Below are 8,790 nucleotides of genomic sequence, written 5' to 3'. Positions count from 1 at the left end.
GATTTTTTTCTACCTGTAGAAAAGAAATCACATTGACATATGCCCAAAAAGCAGTCAATTCAGTTTACAGAGAGGTAACAAAGAATGTGGTGGTTGGATTTTGGCTGTAGAACACAGATGCTGTTTTCCTTCCACTCAGCATATTAATGAGTGGCTCACAAATTTGACAATATTAATAAAATAAAAACATGTTTTTAAAATACGTTGTATTGTAAGTTTAAAAAAATGGTTTTGAAGCCAGTAAACTGGAATTTAAATTCTAGCTTAGACATATACCTGATAATAGGATGTTGAGGAATTTACATCTGTGAACATCAGATCCTTCATTGAAGTATTAATATCTACTGGGCCTGTCAAACAAACAACACAAACCAAATTCAGGAACTGGGCCAGAAATTGATTTCATGGAAAGAAGGTAGCTCACAGAATCAGCTGAGGGTCTGGAGTCCATGTTTGGGAACCAAAAGAAAGCAAGGGAGACTGGGTGTATGAGGACACACACGGAGCCAAGGGGATTGACTGCTTAGAGCCCTGTCTGGGCTAGACCCCTGAGCACTGGTCGCTAGATGCTGCCACTACAGTAACCGTCCACCTGTCCCTGCTTCTTTGGTGTAGAAGCCAAATTCCTGCCAGAGGCCTCTGATTGGTCACACTTTAGATCACACGCCTCAGGCCAGCTTCTGGAGTTCTGGGAGAAGAAACATCTGATCTTCCCGACTACCTCCGGGAAAGGCCTAGCCTAGCCTTCCAACAAGAATCATACAAGGAGGATTTCTGAAACACAAACACAAAACATCCTTTTTGTAGAACTGTTTAAACAAAATATAAGATTCATCTAAATTTCATATTATGTTGCTCAGCCCAATCTGTTTTAATAGGAAGGGAAGAAAAAAGTATTGATAGAGTTCTGGCTATGTTGTCAAGAACGATTATACTTAGAAGCCCAGTTGAAGGGAATGATATCTACATATACCATTATACATAATTTATGTATACACATACACACAAACACAAATTGAAAGAGAGAGAAAAGCTGAGGTTTAACAAAGTTAAGCAACTGGCCCATGATTAAAAGAAGTGAAAACTGGGGAATTCCCTGATGGTCCAGTGGTTAGGACTCTGTGCTTCCACTACAGGGGGCCTGGGTTTGATCCCTGGTTGGGGAGCTAAGATCCCACATGCTGTGCAGCATGGCCAAAAAAAAAAAAAAAACTTAAAAAAAACAAGTGAAAACTGAGAAGTCAAATCTATTAGGACCCTTCACCAACACTCTGCAGGTCAGTAACAACACAGTACTTGGCACACTGTTTGCTAGAAGAATTCATTATTGGATTATGATCAGATGACTTTGTTCATTTGTATCACTTGATATTTAAGTAGCAGTTAATTCTAAGAAATCAGGAAAATTGTACAAATGAAACATCTGGAGTTTTTCTCTTCCAGCTGAGTGGTGTGAAACACGGTGGCTGCCAGCAACTTACATTCACTGACCACCTACTCTGTGTCCCGAATCATAACTGAATGCTCTGAGCAACAGAATGAGATCTTAAGGCAGTTTCCAAACCCAAAACGGTAAAACACAAACCCAACTCTTTCACAACTTAGCTATGAAAACAAACCATAACCACCAGAAAAGCCAAATGAAAGTGCAAGAGTGGAAAATAAATTATCAAATAAAATGAGAATGTAGAGAATTCCACATGAGACGGACAGCAAGTTCCGTGAGGTTCCAGGAAGGTGAGACCTCTGTGGGTGGCATGCATGGGAAAGGACTTACAAAGGAAGTAAAACTGGAACTGGGGTTTGAAGGAAGGATGGAATGTGGGTGAGTCTGTAGAAGACTGGGAGAACATTTCAGCGGGAGTGACACTGTGACCGAAAGCGGGGAGCCAGAGATCCATGCAGCTGTTCAAAGGACCTTGAGTAGCACTGGATTGGCTTGAGTGAAGGGCTGAGGACAGCCTTGAGCAGCAACTGCATAATCCAAAGCCAGGGAAAGATGACAGGTCCTGGAATGTGTGGCATTTTCATGACCGTCAGGGTTGATGGCCCAGGCAAGCCCAGGTTTCTGTGAGCATGAGAACTGGGGCAGCATGGCAGGCACACTCAGGCCTTCCACCTGAAAAACTGATCTTCAAATGTGAAAGTGCACCCCGGCTGCTGGAAGGCTGCCATCAGGGCTGGATCACCAGACCTGTGACAGACACGCAGTCAGCCTCCTGATCACACGCACCTCCTGGCATGTCACTGAGGGCAGGATGTGCACTTGTCACAAGCATGAGTAGTAGAGGTAAAAATGGAAAGACATTTACGTGGAGAGATACTCCATCTGGGAGGGCAGGCCAAGGATGGTATAATAACTTGTAAGTGGATCAAGGGGTGTCATGAAGATTTGGAGGAAGAACCATATTCCAAGTAGGTGGGGCGGGGTGGGGGCTGAGCTGGAGGGGAAAAGCAGGGATGCACAAAACACCTCGTGGGAGCAGAGACCCACCTGGGCAAAGCCTGATTATTCACTTTAGAAAGAAATTCTCCTGAGCATTTAACAGAAGGTCCATTTCAAAGTTTAACCTTACAAAAAGACTCTGCCGTTTGCAATTTTTTTCATTTTTAATTATTCTTTAATTTATACCAACAACATATTTGATTAAATTTTCCCATTAACATTAAACTAATATATTGTTACACACATAGCTTCTACATGTGTATACAATTATAAAAATCTCTTTAGTGGTAACATTTTTGCTTGAAATTTTGAATATGCATCTATTACATGTGTGAACAAATAGCATTTACATACATGCAATTGTAAAAATCTAATGAATTAAGAACAATGTAATGTCATTTGCAATTAGAAGGAAAAAACACAATACCCTTTATTTGCATAAACTAATTAGAGCGAATGTTCTGAACTGCTGAAGTTGGGGAACTTTCCATTCTTGCATTGGTTGAACAAGACAATATTTCTCCGTATTTTAATAGATTTCTCACATACAGACAGTGTTCCTTTTAAAACAAAGTCTTTTGGGGGAGAAAAAAAGACTTAGAATGTAAATAAGGAGGGGAACATTAACCACAGGATATTTGCTATACTTAAACACACAAGAACAGACAAAATATACCTCCCTGAGACTGATCACATGAAGATATTTAAGTTTTAGTTCTGTGGGTTTTTTGGTGGTTGCTTAACAACAGTATATGAATCATGACTTGCAGAAAGTTGAAGTTTCTCTTTTATTTGGGAAAAGTGCTTTAAAATTCCTATGGGGAACTTAAATCTTCATATTGTCAAGTATAACCAAAACTTTCCCAGACTTCTACAGCCTATGGCTAAAAATGGGGACCCACTGATATGAATGTTCAGGGTTGCTGGCCCATCACCCCAAGTGTATAACCGGGGCTGGCCTTAGAGCCCTCCCCTCCCAATCTCCTCATGCTCTGTTCCCAGGTTATCTCCCACAAGGTCACAGGGACAAATCCACACACCGCAGATGCTTGCCGCCTCAAGCTTACTCGAGTGGCCATTTCAAACGTGCCAGCAACTCCATGAAAAACATTTTTCCTGCCTGCATGCCATCTCCTTGGGCCACTGAGGCCTATAAAACCATCAGGATGCCAAATTGCACTGGCTTCCCTTGAACTTTCATAGTGCTGAAAGTGAAATGAAAGAAAGCCATTCTCCCCAGTTCTGGACCCCCAGTTAGGACTGTTTGAAGGTCCAAGCTTCATAAAGTCTTTGGTGAAAAGGTTCCTCTTGGCCTCTGCCTGTGGAAAGCTCAAACATTAGTCTCTGTGATCCAAATAGGAGACAAATACAAACCTCTCCATTTCCTGTTTCTACCCCAGGGACCTGCACTCAAAACTTACTCCCAAGGGCACCATTCCCCCCTGTGTACATCGGTTCATGCTGGAGGTTTACAGATCATCAGTTTTGCGGGCATAGCCAGACTTTCTTTCCCAGTTTAGGTTTAGCCAAAATGCCCTTGCTGCTTGAGAATGCATGTATCTTAGTATCTAAGCCTTAACTATTTTCAAAGTACACACACAATTTACAACAGAGTAGAAACAAATGTGCTTGCAGCCTACGATATTCCCCACCCTGGGATATGTGCACGTCATCTATGCCGAGAACAGAAGCCCATCCAGGGACCCAATGATAGAAACTTCACAAGGTCTAGGACAGCAGTTTGAGAGCTCTGTCCTCTGAACAGCCTTGAGAATGACTCAGGAAACCCAGTCCTCACACCTAGTCACTGATTTTTTGGTATCCTGGGCAATATGCCTAAAGAGTTTATCTTTTTAATGTTAGTAGATTAGGTATTTTTAGGTTGCTCCCAGTACTAAAATTCGATCACTTTGTTAGTCTAGAGGCTTTTTATAAAGCTCTGCCCACCTTTCAACACTTTTCTGCAGAGGATCAAAATGCTTTCACCAGAAAGGGTTAAAAACAGAGTCGCACAAAGATAAAGCATTAATAAACAGAAACCTTGCCAAGCACAAAGCTAGTAAAGTAGTTGGTATCTAAGGGACAATCACTTCTTTAAACATGAACAACAAGGCCCTGCCAGAAATTCAGCATCCGCATTTTTGTGGTCTCCTTGCTCATAGATTATTATCTTTGGATGCTCCTTGGGTGGGTGGTCCCTTGTGCATAATGGACACTGTTGATTCTGCAGTAGGGCTTGACTTAAAATAACCACAGGTTTGGTATTTTCTAGTACTTATTGCAGATTTCCTTTCCTAAACACCTCCCTGTTTTACTTAAGCTCCAAAAGGAAGCTTAGAGTTCTACTGGTAAATCTCCTCCCTTTTTACCAGGAAATTGCTGGTTAGCCATTTGAAGAGAATTAAAGCAAAATATCAAATGGCTTTAAAGGCAGCAGAGTACTTATACCTCATTATCTCAGTTGCAAAGAGCAGACAAATTCTGGACTTTTTCTGGACCATGAGAAGGATTTTAGATACTGATCTGAGTAAACTAAGATCACTTTCCAGTCTCCTGAATGTGAAAGTAGACCAAGCTTGGCTGTAGAACAAAATCACCATAAACTTTTCTATCTTACATGTATTGCCAAGGTATCAGATAACTGAATTGTGAATGAGAGGTGGTTGCCACACTCTAAAACAGGGGTTTGCAAACTGCAGCCCAAACTGGCCCAGATTGAGGCTGCCACCTGTTTTTGTAAATAAAGTTTTATTGGAATACAGCTATGCCCATTTGTTTAGAAATTGTCTGCAGCTAACTTCACACTCAACCAGAGTTGAACAGTTTTGACAGAGGCTATAAGTCACACAAAGTCTAAAATATTTCCTGAATGTCCCTTTACAGAAAAGGTTTGCAGATCCCTGTTTAAAACAATTCCATTTGGGGGGTTACCAAAACCTCAAAGGCTGCAGTTTTGAGAACTCTAACCTCAGAACAACATTTAGTTATATTTACTGTATTTAGGACAGTGTCACCCAAGCTGAGTTTCCTGAAATACTTGCTAGTAGAATGTTACTAGATTTAACAAAAGAAAAAGAGAATTGTGGTCAAAAAAATTTGGCAAATGCTAGAATAAGCCAAGTGAAACAGATTTCTTTTTAGTAGCCCTTTTCAGGTCATTTAATGTGCTGAAATATATGGCAAGCCTACAAAAAAGGGTTAGATGATACAGAATTTCTAAAGTCACTTGGTCTTAGAAAACCTTCCTTTCCATGGGGCATCTCATAGAGTTAATGTTCAAGAACATACTGTGGGAAAAATGACTTGTTCAGAGCTGCCGAGTCGGATAAAAGTGTATCAGATCACATCACTTGTGTGTCTTCAAGAATGCTTAACTTTAGGAAGAATAATTTGGCTGACAGGAGAAAGGTGAGTACCACAGGTTACACAAATTACTCTGGATTCACATATAATTTAACTCTTTTAGTAGCAGCGCCTCTCTCAGAATGCATTAGAGACAATATTGTTGATGACATCGCTATGATGACAGAGCAGAAAAGAACTCCCTGCACAAAACTTTCACTCAATGCAGCAAAATTCTCAGGCCCTTTCTTCACCTCTAAAATTTTAAAAACGCAAAAAAGTCTATGGAACAAGTGTTCAAATCTTAGTCCCCAGTGAATTCTGACCAGCTTACTTCTGACCAGCCAGCAGTTAGTATGGGAAGGTTCTGTTGGCGTCAAGAGGTCGAGGAAAGCCTTATGTGTCCTTTGGGGGACGTTGCCAGAAACAATGGAAAAGTTCCTGAATATCGGGAAATGTTTTCTTGAGATCAAGAGATGTACTGGTATGTGGGAGGGATTCCAAAGCACCTCTCTTGCTCAAAACATTTCAAATTTGACTGCTGGCTGCCAGTACCAATTTTGCGGAAGGGCAATTTCAGCACAGTGGCACACAGGGTCCTAGGCTGCCTAAGTAACACAGGACCAGTGAAACTGTCATTTTGTTTCCAAAGGCAGGATTTTCTTTTCCTTTTTTTTTAAACCAGCAAACATATTTTTAAAATTTCTACTGACATTGTCAACTATTTGCCTAACTAAGGATGTTCTTGATAATAAGCCAGGTATTTGTTCACGGTAGTCAAGCAGGACTTCGAAAACAAAACAGGGACTCTGCAGTCCAAGGATTTGGCAGCTGTGAGTGACCTCCACTTCAGAGAGTGCGAGGAAGCTGTCTGCTCGCTTGCAGGAAGACAGCTTTCATCTGGTGGACAGATCTGCAGTCCTCTAGGTCAGAGAGGATAAGCCACCCTTACTCCGTGCAGGGTAAGGAGTAGAGTGGTTACATGGCAAGGCAGATCAAAACTGATCTGAAATTGTAAGCTTTCCCAGCACCACACCTTGTGAACATTCAAAAACATGCAGAGGAGACAGGCCCCACTCAGCGATCCTTTGTCTAAAGACTTTATCATGGTGCTTATTATATAATAGTCTCCGGCTGGCTGCTAGAAGGAAACTTCCCAATGATTGGCACCATGAGCCTTTCCAGAATCAACAAACTCTAACTCAGGACTCCAAAAACCAACAAAAGGGATTGTTTGGGAAGAACCAAAATAATGACATCAACAAATGATTCTTTAGCCAGATTCATTATTAATATTAATTGTACTAATGACCTCTAACATTTGAACTTGAAGCAGACCACTATTGATACTGCATTTGTTACCTCATTAATCCTAATAGTAACTTATAAAGTGAGGGTGATTAAACATTTCACACAAGAGGAAACAGAGGCTCAGAGACTGGCTGTTTTGCCTTAGGCCACGTACGATTCAAATCCAAGTTTGTCTCCTCCAAGACCTAAAATCTGTTGCATGCATTTTATGTACTGAATCTTATTTAGGCCCAAGTTCCTCCCCACTAAGAACACCCTACTGCTCAGAAGCTCACAATCAAATACTTGCTGATGAGAACATTCATTTAGCAAATATTTACCAAGGGCCTGCTCTATGTCAGGCAATGTGCTTGGTGTTGGGGATACAGCATTGAACACAGGGCCAAACATCCCTGGAGCCTTCAATCATGGGGAGGGACAGATGCTTAAAAATAAGTTATTATTATATTACATTATGTTATATTATATTATATTATATTATATATTATATTATATTATATATTAGAAGGTACAAAGTGCTGTGGAGGAAATAAGGCAGGGATGAGGGACAGGGGATGCCAGAAGGATACAGTGTGAAATAAGGTAGTCAAGGAAGGCCCTCAGAGAAGCTACCGTTTGAGCAAAGATCTTTAGGAGGTGAGGAAAACAGCACTGGGGATATCTAGGGGAAGAGAGATCCAGGCAGTGGGAACAGCAAGGGCAAAGGCCCTGAGATAGAAGCTGGTTAACATATTTGATCCAGAACAAGGAAGGCCAAGTGGTTGGAGATGAGAAAGAGCTGCAGGCAAAGTGATGAGCAAGGCAATCAGTTTCCTTCTCGGCTGCCCTGCACCTGTGCTCGACTCCGTTCTCTTTGGTCACTTCTCTCTTCAGTTAAGGTAAATAAACTTCCACTTTTCTAAGCTATCCTGTCTATCTGCTGGTAATACAGTTAATATTTTACTTTTTCTCATGTACTTTTTCTTTTATTTTAATTTTTTCTGCCCCGGTTCCACTAGCCAGTGGACATCTTGACCAGTGTGTCTGGCGTTCTGACAGCCCACATACAAAAAATTCCAAGAACTTTATCATTGATTTTTCTCTCTCTCTTCTCTCTCTCTCTTTCTGGTAACTCTTAGGGCTCAATCATCTGACTTTTTGTATTTGTGTAGGGATTCAGTATTTAAATTTTGTAGCAAGTCCTTGGCTTTGTCAAAAAGAAATTAATTTTCCCTGGTTTTCCTTTGCTAACAGTCCTCCTCCTCCTTACATATCAGTGCTTTCTTTCTTTTTTCTTTTTTTCTTCCAGAAAGCAGTGAGATGTAGGGAGAGGGGCTCTACCAAACACGAAAACTAGTCTCTTCTTGACAAAGCCATGGGACTTCTCCAGAATTCAAGTACCCAATCCCTCTGTCTAACTTCACCCACCTCAGAAATGCAAAGTTTCTTTTTTATTTAACCTTCTAAATTTCAGCTGATTACTATTTTCACAGTTATGATTTGACGGTCAAACATAAGCTTCTGAAATTAGCACATGAAAAAGAATAATAAGTTCCTTTGGTAGCAGGAGTTTTCCTTGCCCTGCCCATATCCTCCAGAACATCCAGCTAACTTCCAACTGCCAATATCTGCATCTCTGTGCCTGAGGGCACCCTCTCCAGGAAATGCAGAAGGCACTCACTCACATGCAGACACAGGGCAGGCAGGGGTTA

The 8,790-nt window shown here is 41.1% G+C and overlaps 1 long non-coding RNA gene across 1 annotated transcript in view; it reads right to left on the bottom strand.

Moving 5' to 3' along the window:
• Nucleotides 1-672: 672 nt before the first annotated feature.
• LOC103006690 (uncharacterized) overlaps nt 673-8,790 on the bottom strand; it is a 334,380-nt gene continuing 326,262 nt past the window's right edge. Inside the window, exon 5 of the long non-coding RNA XR_009009053.1 lies at nt 673-774. This is a non-coding gene — a long non-coding RNA (uncharacterized LOC103006690). The remainder of the gene's footprint in view (nt 775-8,790) is intronic.

The sequence above is a fragment of the Balaenoptera acutorostrata genome, chromosome 8, assembly GCF_949987535.1.
Source record: "Balaenoptera acutorostrata chromosome 8, mBalAcu1.1, whole genome shotgun sequence".
Classification (NCBI taxonomy): domain Eukaryota; kingdom Metazoa; phylum Chordata; class Mammalia; order Artiodactyla; family Balaenopteridae; genus Balaenoptera; species Balaenoptera acutorostrata.
This window is presented reverse-complemented; position numbering and strand designations above follow the sequence as displayed.